The following is a 14978-nucleotide window of genomic DNA, read 5'->3' on the forward strand; positions in this document are numbered from 1 at the left end:
TAAAGAAAAAAGAGATAATAAAATAAAATAAAATAAAATAAAAATCTCCTAACCGGTTTGGCTCAGTGGATAGAGTGTCAGCCTGCGACTCAAGGGTACCAGGTTCGATTCTAGTCAAGGGCATGTACCTTGGTTGCGGGCACATCCCCAGCGGGGGGTGTGCAGGAGGCAACTGATCAATGTTTCTCTCTCATCGATGTTTCTAACTCTCTATCTCTCTCCCTTCCTCTCTGTAAAATTTCAATAAAATAAATTAAAAAATAAATATAAATAAATAAAATTAAAAAAAAATGAAAAAGTGAAATGTTGTTCCTTTCTGCTGAGTTTTAATTCCCTGTGAGGGCTGGCTTAAGATCCCATCTTCTGTACTGTCTGCCACTTCTCAGTTTCCTGTTGCTGGGACCGAAAGGCCTCTCTTTAGGCCTATTCAGAATTTTTTTGTATCCTTTGTACCACTCAGGGTGTAGTCTGCGTGTGGCTATACTGGTTGCCTGGAGACTGTAGGGAGGAGCTCTCTCTTCAGGAGAAAATGGCTGCCTAGTTTTGGCATGTCAGGTATGACTCAGCACCAGACCTGCAGCCCCCTCTCCCTGACCCTTGCCTCATACACACATTTCTGGTAGGAAACCAGAGCTTTGGAGATGAACTGGCAGTTTGCATATATGTGGGCCATGTGATCACCTTCTTCTCACTGACAAGGAGTCTATACGGGGGAACTGCTCTTTGCACAGAAGCAGAATGGGTTCCAGAGGTTATATCACAGTGTCCTGCTCAGTGGTCTCTCTCTCTCTTTGAATGTATGTATGTGTGTGTATGTATATATATCCTATATAATAAAACCCTAATATGCAAATTGACTGAACCATGGAATGTCTGGTTGTTATGAACTGACCACCAGGGGGCAGACGCTCAATGCAGGAGCTGCCCCCTGGTGGTCAGTGCACTCCCACAGGGGGAGCACCGCTCAGCCAGAAGCTGGGCTCACGGCTGGCGAGTGCAGCGGTGGTGGCAGGAGCCTCTGTGGCAGCACTAAGGAGCAGAGAGCCAAGTGGTAGGGAGCAGCAAGGAGGTGGGCAGTAAGGAGAGAGGGGTTCTGGACTGCGAGAGGGATATCTGCCTGCTGGCTTAGGCCCGGTCCCTGTGGGCCTAAGCCAGCAGATGGACATCCCCTGAGGGGGTCCCAGACTGTGAGAGGGCACAGGCCAGGCTGAGGGACCCCCCACCTCCAGTGCATGAATTTCGTGCACCAGGCCTCTAATATATATATATACATATATTTTTTCTGAGTCCATTTGAAAATCATTTGAGATAATTGTGGAATACTACTCAATAATAAAAAGTAACTATTGATACAACATCAAATGAATCTCATAATAATTATGCAGAGTGAAGGAAGCCAGACAAAAAAAGAGTATATACAGCATGTTTCAGTTTACATAAAACTACAGAAAATGTAAGCCAACTAGTAGTGACAGAAAGCAGACCTGTTGTTGTCTGGGGGATGGGATGGGAGACTGAGAGGAGCAAAAGAGGCGGACACATACACACAACTTTTGGGGGTGATGAATATGTTTATTATTTTAATTGTGGTGTTAATTCATGAGTATGCATAGATAAAATTTTACCAAATTGCATTTTATTTCACTCATTTATTCCCCTCCCAAATCAATATGTGGATTTTATTGCATCTTTAAATATTGCAAAGAAGTGTGACAAATCATTCGTCATCTTGTAGTTTCTATAGTTGGACAACTTGGGTCTTATTCATCAGCCTGCTGAACTGTTATTTTTTCAGAAACATCAATACCATCCAAAATTTTTCTGATATTCTTGTTTGTAACTGTTGTGGCTTGCTGAATCAAAGCAGCTGAATTTGATACAAGTTCAATGTCATTTCTTTCAAGAATCAACTCATCTTTTTGAGCTTGAGATACTGAAAACAACACCTGTTTTAATTTGAATTCTGCGGATGTATTTTTCGCTCAAGAAATTTCTGATTTCAACAAAAGAACCATTCTGTTGAGTAACAATGTTGACAGGAAAGTGAGCATACACAGACCTCACCTTGTGAAAAGCCCAGTGTAACACCCTTGATCATGTTCTGTGCATGACTGCAGACAGTGTGAACCATGGCCAGTTCCTTTCTATTCCCCACCATTTGTCAACCCAAAACCTCTTCTTTTTCTTTCCAAGGAAACTGAGTTCTACATTGATGTGGTTGGAGTCCCTCCACGGAGTGCCTCTGGGGCCCTTCACAGTAACTGTGCATCCCTTTAGAGCAGTGATGGCAAACCTTTTGAGCTCAGCGTGCCAGCATTTTGAAAAACCCTAACTTAACTCTGGTGCCGTGTCACATATAGAAATTTTTTTGATATTTTCAACCATAGTAAAACAAAGACTTATATTTTTGATATTTATTTTATATATTTAAATGCCATTTAACAAAGAAAAATCAACCAAAAAAATGAGTTCGCGTGTCACCTCTGACACGCGTGTCATAGATTCACCATCACTGCTTTAGAGTGATGTCCACGTTTTCTGGGATGTCCATAGTCCAATTGCTGACAATGGTCTTCATCCTTGCAGTAGATGCAGCAAAGAGCCAAACTGTATTTTTAAAATATGATAGTTTATTGCATGTCAATTGTACTCCAATAAAACTGTTAAAAACTTTCCAAGTAGTACTCTTTAAGTATAAGTAGTTTATTGTACATCAATTATATCTCAATAACACTGTTAAAAGAGAGATGAATGAAAACTGAAAAATATTTTTAAATAATAAGCAAAGGGCTTATCCCTTTAATAGAAAATCTTCCTCAAGTCAATAAGGAAAAGATTAAAAACACAATGGAAAAGTGAATAAGGAGTATGAGCAAATCATAAAATATATCCTAATATATAAAAAGCCAGGGGCCATCACAACTGAAACAACTGGACTGACAATCAAACAGCAGGCTGCGTGGGGAGACCAGGCCGGCAGGGAGGTTAGTGAGGGAAGACCAAACGACTGAACAGCAGGCTGCGTGGGGATTGGGACTAAACCGGCAGTTGGGTGTCCCCCGAGGGGTCCCGGATTGGAGAGGGTGCAGGCTAGGCTGAGGAGACCTCCCCATCCCCATGCACGATTTTCGTGCACTGGGCCTCTAGTATGTATATAATTGCCTCTAAGAAAAGATACTCAACATTACTCATAAAAAGAAACATTCAAATTAAAGCACCACTAATACTATTTTCCACTCTTTAATGGGCAAATGACTCCACATTTCATAAAACACTATATTGGCATGAGTTTGGGGAAATAGGTAGTTTCCCCCATAGATGGCAAATGTATGGACTGGTGCAACAGCTAGGAAAGATACTTTAACTATATGAATGTGATTGCTATATCCTTTTACATAGCTATTCTACTTCTTGGAAGTTTTTCCTACAGACTTACTTATGTCAGTGCAAAATGACCTATGTTCAATGTTATTCACTGAAGTTTTATTTGTAGCAGTTAAATACTAGCAACAATCTAAATGCCTTTCTTTAAGAGATTGGTGAAATTGGTAAAACAGAATGAGAAAGTTCCTTACAAGCAGGAATGAAATAAATTAAACTAAAATAAAAAAAGCAAGGTGCAGAGCAGTATGTATCAAATACTACTCTATGGATTAAAATAAATCTACAAGTGCTCCTAGCTGGTTTGGCTCAGTGAATAGAGCGTCGGCCTGTGGACTGAAAGGTCCCGGGTTCAATTTCGGTCAAGGGCACATACCCTGGTTGCCAGCGCAATCCCCAGTAGGGGGTGTGCAGGAGGCAGCCGATCAGTGATTCTCTCTCATCATTGATGTTTCTCTCTCTCTCTCCCCTCTTTCTTCCTCTCTGAAATAAATAAAAATATATTAAAAAAAAAAATAAAACAAAGCCTCTTCAGAGGCATGTTCACTACTCAGAAGTGAAGAAGAACCTGAAGACATGAGTGAGGCAGAGGAGAGGTGGTTGATGGTCTCCAAATCCTTGGTTATGGGATATATTTTTTTAAATTAAATCTTTATTGTTCAGATTATTACAGTTGTTCCTCTTTCCCCCCCCCCATAGCTCCCCTCCACCCAGTTCCCACCCCACCCTCTGCCTTACCACACCTCCACTGTCCTCATCCATAGGTGCACGATTTTTGTCCAGTCTCTTCCCGCACCCCCACACTCCTTTCCCCCCCTGAGAATAGTCAGTCCACTCCCTTTCTATGTCCCTGATTCTATTATATTCACCAGTTCATTCTGTTCATCAGATTATTTATTCACTTAATTTTTAGATTCACTTGTTGATAGATGTGTATTTGTTGTTCATAATTTGTATCTTTATCTTTTCCTTCTTCTTCCTCTTCTTAAAGGATACCTTTCAGCATTTCATATAATACTGGTTTGGTGGTGATGAACTCCTTTAGCTTTTCCTATCTGTGAAGCTCTTTATCTGACCTTCAATTCTGAATGATAGCTTTGCTGGATAAAGTAATCTTGGTTGTAGGTTCTTGGTATTCATCACTTTGAATATTTCTTGCCACTCCCTTCTGGCCTGCAAAGTTTCTGTTGAGAAATCAGCTGACAGTCGTATGGGTATTCCCTTGTAGGTAACTGAGGTTCTTTCTCTTGCTGCTTTTAAGATTCTCTCTTTGTCCTTTGCTCTTGGCATTTTAATTATGATGTGTCTTGGTGTGGTCTTCTTTGGATTCCTTTTGTTTGGGGTTCTCTGCACTTCCTGGACTTGTAAGTCTATTTCTTTCACCAGGTAGGGGAAGTTTTCTGTCATTATTTCTTCAAATAGGTTTTCAATATCTTGCCCTTTCTCTTCTTCTGGCACCCCTATAATTCAGATGTTGGTACGTTTGAAGTTGTCCCAGAGGCTCCTTACACTATCTGCATATTTTTGGATTCTTTTTTCTTTTTGTTTTTCCGTTTGGGTGTTTTTTGCTTCTTCGTATTTCAAATCTTTGAGTTGATCTTTATGATCCTCTAGTCTGCTGTTGGAACTTTGTATAATATTCTTTATTTCAGTCAGTGTATGCTTAATTTCTAGTTGGTCCTTTTTCATACCCTTGAGGGTCTCACTAGATTTCTTGAGGGTCTCACTAAGTTTATCGGTGGTTTCTAGAGAATTCTTGAAAAACCTTATAACTGTGGTTTTGAACTCTACATCCAGTAGTTTGCTTTCCTCCATTTCTGTCATTTGTGACCTGTTTCTTTGTCTCTGAATTTTTTATGTTTCCCTGTGTTGATAGAGTGGCTTTCTGTGCTAGGTGTCCTATAGGGCCCAGTGGCTCAGCCTCCCCAATTACCTGAGGTGGACACTCTTGGTGCATCCCTTTGTGTGTTTTGTGCACAGTCTTGTTGTAGTGAAGCCTTGATTGTTGTAGGTATCACTGGGAGGAATTGACCTCCAGGCCAGTTGGCTGTGAGAATCAGCTGTGTCTGCAGTGGGAGAACTTCTGTGCTGGAGACACCCTTCTGGGGCAAGACTTGCTTCAGTGGGGCTTTGGTGCTTACTGAGTCTGCCCCCCTGAGTGTGTCCCTTATAGATCTGAGGAGTTGTAATCTGGATGGTCCCACTCTGACCACTGGGTACACTGGCTCTTGGATCTCTAAGGAGGTGCTAATTTAGCCTCTGCCTGAGGCTACCCAGCAGGAGCTCAGCTGTGAAGCAATGCAAGCTGCTGTGGGGCCTTTGGCCTTCTTTTGGAAGTTCTGGCTTTCTCTGACCCAGCTGCAGTTTGTTAGGTAATTTTCAGATTGCAAAGGGCCAGGCCTTTCATATGCAAAAGCCTCTTCGCACAGCTTGGGTGGGGAGGGCTCTCTGGGGATCAAGAGGGTGGAGCAAGCAGCTATGGCTGCTCCTCAGTCCTACCCTAAGAGGCCCCACTTCTCAGTGTCCCAGTAATCACTGCAAGTACCCTTGAGAGAAAGCTGCCCTCGAGTTCTGACCGATGCCAGACAGTCCAGTTTCTCCTGTATGAGAGTGTGTCCCCAGAGACCCGTCCAGAACTGGAGTTCAGAGCAGTCGGGAGCTTGAGACTCCCTTCTGATTGAAAAAGACAACCATGTCCTCAGTTTCCAGCCCATTCCACGTGCGCCGCATCCTCAGCTGCCAGCCCTTTCCACGTGAGCCTCCGTACCTCTGCACTTTACTTCTGCACCTCCTCTGAGTCTCAGTGTGCTTTTCTCTTTCCTTCTAGTTGTAGAATTTCCACTCAGCCAGCTTTCCTGTGGTTCTGGATGATGTTTGTTTTGTCTTTTAGTTGTATTTTTGAAGTGGTTGTGCGAGGCAGCAATTTCTGGTGTTTACCTATGCCGCCATCTTGGTTTCCTCTCTGGTTATGGGATATTTTACTCATCCAGGTGCACTCAGCTTGGCTGCTGGAGTGGTTTGTAGCGTGTGCCTGGACTGGGGCCTCTGTGTATGCTTTGGGATGATCCCAAAAGCTCAGTCAGAGAGACAGAGAATGGAGCTGAAGCAATCATCTTAGGAGAGTGGGGGATACAAAATGATTCTTGTAGTTGACTTAAAAAGATGGGAAAGGCACCTAGTTGGTGTAGCTCAGTGGTTGAGTGTAGACCTATATAAATCAGGAGGTCATGGTTTGATTCCTGGTCAGGGCACATGCCCGGGTTGCGGGCTAGATCCCCAGTAGGAGGAGTGTAGAAGGCAGCTGAACAATGATTTTCTCTCATCGTTGATGTTTCTATCTCTCTCTCTTTCCTTCATCTCTGAAATGAATTTTTTATATACATATACATATACATATACATATACATATACATATACACATACATATACATATTATGATTGCAAAGGGAAAGTGGCTGCCCAGGGTTCTCGTGTTGCTGTCTCTGCCTACAAGCAAATTCATAGTAGAAACCCTGAATTGCTCAAACAATAGGAATAATGTGGGCAGCCCAATGTGGTGGTCAAATGAAGAAACTGAGTTAATGACCCATGGGAAAATGCTGGGACTGGCTGTACATTTAATCCAAGATGCTCCAGGTACTCAGATTGCACCAGGCTCTCAAACTCTCCTAGGGATTGGGACCAGCTATCTAATCAGCAAAGTCACCAGCCACCTAAAACTTTACTAGGTGGAGTTTTGTATGATGATGGTCCTACCACCACATATGTTTGAAACCATTAAATTTTAATGACAATGACTGAGGTCCCCACTCTCTTCAAAAAAGCCTTCTGATTATTGATACAAACGAACCCCTCTGGGACTGCTGAAGTCTTAGCTCATAAGCAAATCGTTTTGTTTTACTGTTCTCCCCCCACTCCTCCTCCCCTATCCTCAATCCCCCCCCCCCCACTGCATTTAAAAAAGAAGTTTATTTTAAATGCAACATTTTGGGGAGTTTTGCAATAGAAAAAATATCTCATATTTTCAGGTTACATAGTTCATAATATTTCTAGATATTGAAGTTCTCATTATTTTTTAAATTTATCTTTATTGTTGAAAATATTACATCTGCCCTCTTCTTTTCCCCCATTGACCCCTTCCACCCCATTCCTGCTCCCTCCACCCAGTTCTCATTATTTCCTCATATCTTTCTGATGGTGGGAGCTGGGTAAAAAAGGTCTCAATGTTTTTGTATATGTTGGAAGCAGATTGCCAAACTGCTCCTTGAAAGATTAACCAGTTTACATTTTCAGGTATTGGAAGTGCCCCTTTTCTTGAACTCTCATTGGCACTTGTGCTATCATTTTTACAATTCCAATTTGATGGGCTAAACTCACATCTCATTTTATTTGCATGTTCTAAATTGTAATGCATGTGAACATTTTTCAAAGTTATGTTGGTCACTTGAGTTCTTTTTAAAACAATATTTATTGATTGATTTTAGACAGAGAGAGGAAGGGTTTGTTTTTCCATTTTTTTATGCATTCATTGGCTGCTTTTTTGTTGTTGTTGTTAATCCTCGCCTGAGCATATTTTTTCATTAACTTTTAGAGGGAACAGAAGGGAGAGAGAGAGGGAGAAGAAGAGATTGGGGAGAGGGAGAAGGAGAGGAAGAGGGAGAGGGAGGAGGAGAAGGAGAGGGAGAGAAAAAGAGAAAGATCAATGTGAGAGAGAAACATGGATCAGTTGCCACTTTCTGATGTATGAGATGATGCTCCAACCAACCAAGCCACACTGGCCAGGGCTGATTGCATTTTTATGATACACTGGAGGCCCGGTGCATGAGATTTGTGCATGGGGCGGGGGGGGGGGGGCGGGGAGGGGGAGGGGGGGGTGGGGGTGGATCTTTCAGCCCGGCCTGAGCCCTCTTGCAGTCCGGGAACCCTTGGGGATGTCCAACTAATGGTGAGCAGTCAGTTGGACATCCTTAGCGCTGCTGCAGACGAGGCAGAGGCTCCCGCCACTGCTGCTGCGCTCGCCAGCCCTGAGCCTGGCTTCTTGGCTTCTGGCTGAGCGGCGCTCCTCCTGTGGGAGCACACTGACCACTGGGGGCAGCTCCTGCATTGAGTGTCTGCCCCCTGGTGGTCAGTGCACGTCATAGTGACTTGTTGTTCTGCCGTTTGGTCTATTTGCATATTACCCTTTTTATTATATAGGATGATTGAATCCATACTGAAATATACAAATATATATTAGTATATGGTGTTAGGTAAAGACTCTAATTGTATTTCTCCAGTGTTAACAATATTTTAAAGCAGCCAATTTTTAAAAATCTACTCTTGTGTTGGCCATTGTGACTCAGTGGTACCTAAGTGTCCCAGGTTTGATTCCCTGTCAAGGGCATGTACCTCCCTCTTTCCCTTCCACTCTATCTAAAAAAATCAATGGGAAAAATATACTCAGGTGAGGATTTTAAAAAATCTACTCTTCTTGTATTGATTCTAAAAGTGCATCATTAATTCTAAATCCTTATATATTCTTGGATGTATCACAGATTTTAGAATTTGTTTAATTCACTTATCTGTTTAGTATTATGCCATAACTACATTCAGTTAGTTTTGCTTAAGAGTTTTAATTCCATTCTTTATTCTTTTGTTATATAATTTGGAATTAAAACATTAAATGGAGTTACATTAATTTTTAATAAAATGTAGGAGATTATATATTTTATAATACTAATTATTCTCATCTGAGAACGAGGTATTTTACTCCATTTATTCAGGAGCACTTTTATATTCCTCAGTAAAATTTTGTATTTTTCTTTCTGTCAGCACTGCAGATTGCTTGTTAAGTGTACTCCAAGGTATTTGGAATTTATAGCCCCTTCCCCGATGATTAGATTTCTTTATTGTGCTCTTTCAACTTTGTGTCATAGTATAGTACTCAGCATCCCTCAGGTCCCGGCAGTTCCCTGCTGTCAAAAGTGGTAGATGGGAGCTTTGAATACCCTGGGTCTGATGGATATTATTTATTCTTCTTGCGCTTGAATTGACCACCTCTTAATCCCCCTTGATGGCCTGTAGAGAGTTTACAGTGACCCACTGCTGGACCAGGGATGAGATTCTGGAATAGCTCCTCTTCATTTACATAAACAGCTAACTGGTTGGCTGCCAGCGTTCCCAGTGCCACCCCACAGAGAGCTCACCACTTGTGCTCTGACCCTTGCTTGGATATCTGATTCCAGGCACTTCCTTCCCCGCAGGGCTTGTCCTCACCCAGGGCCCCCTGAACAACCCAGAAAAAAGTCAATTGCTTGTTTCCGTTTGAACCCAGAAAATCTTCCCATGTTGATTAAATACCTAGGTGAGATCACAGAACATATAAAAGAGCATGGTCCTCATTCAGAGAATAAAAAAGAAAGAGAAAAATCAAAGACAATACCCTCTTTCTACTGAAGCTCTCTATGCCATGCACTTTGTGTTTTTTTAAAAGTAAAGTATCATCTTTTATTTAAAAATTTTCTTTTCCATTTATTTTTTTCATGTAAAAAAATTGTAAAATACACATAAAACTTAACACCTTAAACATTTTGAGTGAGTGTACAGTTCAATAGTGTGAAGTACATGCATGTTGTGGTGCAATTGATCCCCAGAACATTTTCATCTTGCAAAACTGAAACTCTATATGGCCATTAAACAGCAACTCCCGTCCCCCTCCCCCAGCCTCTGGCAACCACCATCCTACCTTGTTTCTAGAGTTTGACTCGATTCCTCTTGATACTTCATATAAATGAAATCAGATAGTATTTGTCTTTTTCTGACTGGCTTGTTTTATTGAGCAGAATGTCCTCAAGGTTCATCTGTGTTATAGCATGTGTCAGAATTTCCTTTTTATAAGGCTGAAAAGTATACCACTGTATGTATATACCACATTTTGTTTATCCATTCCTCCATCTATGGGCATTTGGATTGCTTCTGCCTTTTGGCCATTATGAACAATGTGGCTATACAGAGAGCTATACAGATACCTCTTCAAGACATATTCTTTCTTTTTTTAAAATATATTTTACTGATTTTTTACAGAGAGGAAGGGAGAGGAGCAGAGAGTCAGAAACATCGATGAGAAACATCGATCAGCTGCCTCCTGCACACCCCCCACTGGGGATGTGCCCGCCACCACAGTACATGCCCTTGACCGGAATCGAACCTGGAACCCTTCAGTCCGCAGGCCGACGCTCTATCCCAGGGGTAGGCAACCTTTTTGTGAGTGCATGCCAAAACCAGCAAAATCTCTGACTCAAAATTCTTCTGCGTGCCAACCCTAATTTTTTGAGAACATGTTACGCCTACTTGATATCTCTTAAGGTGTACGTATGTGAAGAACCTTGAAGAAATAATGAAATTCATGCGAGCGACAAAAACACAGTATATGATGAAAAATACATTTATTTTTTAATGTATACATGTACACTGATGGTCTGACAGAAAACTTTATGACTCCGTTTGATATTATCAGTGGGACTTTTGCTGCTGCATTACTGATGACAGATTTTACATCAGGTTTTTATTTCGTGACCTTCAGAGATATGCACGAGCTACTACTTTCATCTGTCAGGCTACTCCTATTATGAGACTTAACAAAATTCATCACTAAGCACAAAGATTCACAAGCGTATGTGGGTGAAACCAAAACACTGGTTGGATCTAGGAAGGCAGGGAGAGTTAAGGCAGAGGCATAGAAATTGCTCTTCCCCTCTCTCGTCAATCCATGTCTATGGTCTTTAAGATAACTTGTTATGTAAAATTATTTATTTATCTAAGATGTACCTACACTGAATTTACCTGAAAAATAAAAAAGTCGATATTAAGAAAAAAATTGTAAATGGAAGATTATAAGAGAGGGTTTCGCGTGCCAGCAAAAGTTACTGGCGTGCTATGTTTGGCATGCGTGCCAGGGGTTGCCCACCCCTGCTCTATTCACTGAGCCAAACTGGTTGCAGTGGTTCTCAACCTTCCTAATGCCGCGACCCTTTAATACAGTTCCTCATGTTGTGATGACCCCCAACCATAAAATTATTTTCGTTGCTACTTCATAACTGTAATGAATCATAATGTAAATATCTGATATGCAGGATGTATTTTCATTGTTCGTGACCCACAGGTTGAGAACTGCTTGTAGGGCAAGACATATGCTTTCAATTACTTTATGTTTTACTAGATTTAACTCATTTGGTCTTTACTACAACTTTATGAATTGGGTATTATTACTATCCCAGTTTATGTATGTGGAAACTGAGGTACATAGAGATTAATTAACTAATTAATTATAATTCCAGAACTCTCATGTTTAATAGCAAACTATACTGTTTTCCAAAAGAGATATCTAGGTGACTAGCACCAGGGAGTGGAAAATAAAAGAAGTGAAAATCATGTTTGCATTGGTTGTCTAGAAAGCAAGAAATAGGCATTAATTTTCTCATTCACCATTCAAAGAACAATATAATAAAATTAGTTTGGGGAAATTTCTATTCCAACAGAATGGATTATAAAGTTGAGAGCTATCTGGATAATTCAGGTAAACATTCTGCTTTTAAGTTGCCTTTCAAAAAAGTTACTCAGATAACTGCTTTGATATCTAGTAAGACTATTTCTTATTTTCAAAATCAAGCACATTTTCAATTTTCTGTTTATATAAACACATATTCAATGAGAGATAAGATGAAAACTAAAGAGGAAAGGATGGCTGGTTTGTGAAAATGTCATGGAACAGCTCCTTGTTTAAATTGTTAATATCTATAAGTATTACTTTTACGGTATATCTTCTATACTACAATATTTTATATAATGATATGCAATATTATTCTAGGAAGGAAAAATGAGTCTGAACAATAGACTCTTCATAGTTAAATAGCCAGTGTGTGTTATGAAAGAAGAGCGAGGGCAGTCACCCCACAATCTGCATTCCGGTTCCTGGATTTGGCTGTATCTTAACCAGCATATATCTCATATGTGCTTCTGCAGTGTAAATTCCAAGAGGAAAACAACATGAGAATGTAAAAATGTGTTCCGGGGAATGTTTTTAATGGGTTGTCTATAAAGAGTGTGCGTGTTACATATATCATGATATTTTTTTTTCAACTTAACTGCACATTAAAATCATTTATCTTCCTTAGGTCTCAAAACACTGCTGTCTCAGTATCAGGAAATATGTTTTGTTTCCTGCCTTCCAAAATAAATTATTTGAGTTGTTGTTTTAAGCTAAATTGTATTTTGCTTCCTTTTAGATTTTTTAATACAACATTTTTTTTCAGTTACTGTAAAATTTATACCTAATAAACACATTTTAAAAAATTTAAAGTCCTTTCTAGAGATAAAAAAATAATTGAATACTATTTTTTCACAAAATTATCCTCAAGTAAATGGAGAATGTTTTACTAAATCTTATGTGTTTGTTTGTACAAAAATGTATACAATACCAGTGAAAAAATATTTGAGAAAATCTTTAAGTGGCTCAATTTAGAGATAAATAAAGCAATACTCTATTACAGAGGAAAATACAGAAATTAGGAGGGAAATACAGAAATTAGTGTTAAAGTTCTCATAATTGTTACTCTGATCACATTTATATAATGGGATTTTAGGGTGAAGGTATTGATATCTCATTATGGGAATATAGATGTTATCACAGTAAGTTTAATTGTCAGGTGTTTTGTTTGTTTGTTTGTTTTTTTTTGGCTACATGACAGAAACCCAACTCAAATTTATTGAGATACAAAGATGATTTTAATTGCTCACTGAATCTTAGACAAGGTTGAACAGACAAAGCCGGGACCTGGGCCTTAAGAACAGCTGGAACCAGGACTTCCAGCTGCTACTACATCGTCTCTTCATCTGCAAGCTGACTTCCTTCTCTTAAACGGTAGACCAGACTCCATGCAGCAGGAGGCACAGTCACTGACAACTCCCTAAAATTTCCACCATTCACCTCTGTACCAGATGCTGTTGCTGCCCTGGTTTGTCTCCCTGGCCCACTTGCAATGTCTCCTACACTTGGGGAATTGCTCTATCTGTCCCAGGCTTCCTACCTCAAGTACCTGCATCTTTCTGCCTGAGGACAGTGGCTAGGGGAGTGAGCTGGGATAGCAGGTGGGACTGGGTCAAAGTACCAGGCAGGCAGCCGAGACCGGTTTGGCTCAGTGGATGGAGCGTCGGCCTGCGGACTGAGGGGTCCCGGGTTCGATTCCGGTCGGGGGCATGTGCCTGGGTTGTGGGCACTTCCCCAGTGGGGGATGTGCAGGAGGCAGCTGATCGATGTTTCTCTCTCATCGATGTTTCTGACTCTCTGTCTCTCTCTCTTCCTCTCTGTGAAAAATCAATAAAATATATTAAAAAAAAAAAAAAAGTACCAGGCAGGCCCTAACCGGTTTGGCTCAGTGGATGGAGTGTCGGCCTGCGGACTCAAGGATCCCAGGTTCAATTCCGGTCAAGGGCATGTACCTTGGTTGCAGGCACATCCCCAGTGGGGAGTGTGCAGGAGGCAGCTGATTGATGTTTCTCTCTCATCGATGCTTCTAACTCTCTATCCCTCTCCCTTCCTCTCTGTAAAATATCAAATATATATATATATATTTTTAAAAGTACCAGGCAGTTAATATACCCAGGAGTAACCTTCAGCCAAAAAGGGATGGGAATTGGTGCATAAGTACCTCACTTCCTCATTCTTTGGTGTGGATAATTCTGAGTTTTGTTTCATAGGCCTCAACACCTTTTATTATTGCTGCCTTCCTTTCCCTGACTTAGTTCCAACTCTCTTACCATGCTCCCAGGGATCATCTCCCAAATAAACTACTTATACCTAAATCATTGGTTCAGAATATTTTTTTTTTGGGGGGGGGGTGGTGAGAGGATCCAAGCTAAGACAACAACCAAAGAGTAACAGATTTAGGTTTCCTGTGTGACCCAGCAAAAATCATGAAGAAATTCTTAGATTGGCTCATCTTGGGTCATGTGCTTACATATGGGCCAATAAGTTGTCAGTTATTAGCCAGGGGGCAGGGACATGATAGCCATCACATGGCTGGAATAGGGATAAAGTACTTGGAGTCAGGGCAAAAGGGAGTGGAGGGAAGGGCACATCTAAGATATAGGAGGATATTATTCGCAGAAGGAAGGATATATGTTGGGATGACGCACTGTTGAGTACAGAAAATAGAAGGTCTTTACCCAAAATATAGTTAATAGAATCTTAGGGAGAGGAAGTGAGAAAGAGAGAGAGAGAGAGAAAGAGAGAGAGAGAGATGAGAGAGAAACATCAATTGGTTGCCTCCCACACATGCCCCTGACTGGCAATTGAACCTGCAACCTGGGTATGTGCCCTGACTGGGAATGGAACCCACCACCTTTTGGTGTATGGGACAATGCTCCAACCAACTTAGCCACACCGGCCAAGGCAATACTCAGATATTTTTTTAATAAATACAGTTGGCCCTTTGTATCTGCAGGTTTGCCATCTGCAGATTCAACCAACCATGGATGGAAAACAGTATTTTTTTAAAAAAATATATTTTATTGATTTTTTACAGAGAGGAAGGGAGAGAGATAGAGAGTTAGAAACATCG

General features: G+C 40.8%; 1 pseudogene; it reads right to left on the minus strand.

Annotated features, from left to right (window-relative positions):
• Window positions 1-1760: 1760 nt before the first annotated feature.
• On the minus strand, window positions 1761-2578 carry LOC118657017 (annotated as a pseudogene).
• Window positions 2579-14978: the final 12400 nt, after the last annotated feature.

Source organism: Myotis myotis, unplaced genomic scaffold (assembly GCF_014108235.1).
Source record: "Myotis myotis isolate mMyoMyo1 unplaced genomic scaffold, mMyoMyo1.p scaffold_m19_p_1, whole genome shotgun sequence".
Classification (NCBI taxonomy): domain Eukaryota; kingdom Metazoa; phylum Chordata; class Mammalia; order Chiroptera; family Vespertilionidae; genus Myotis; species Myotis myotis.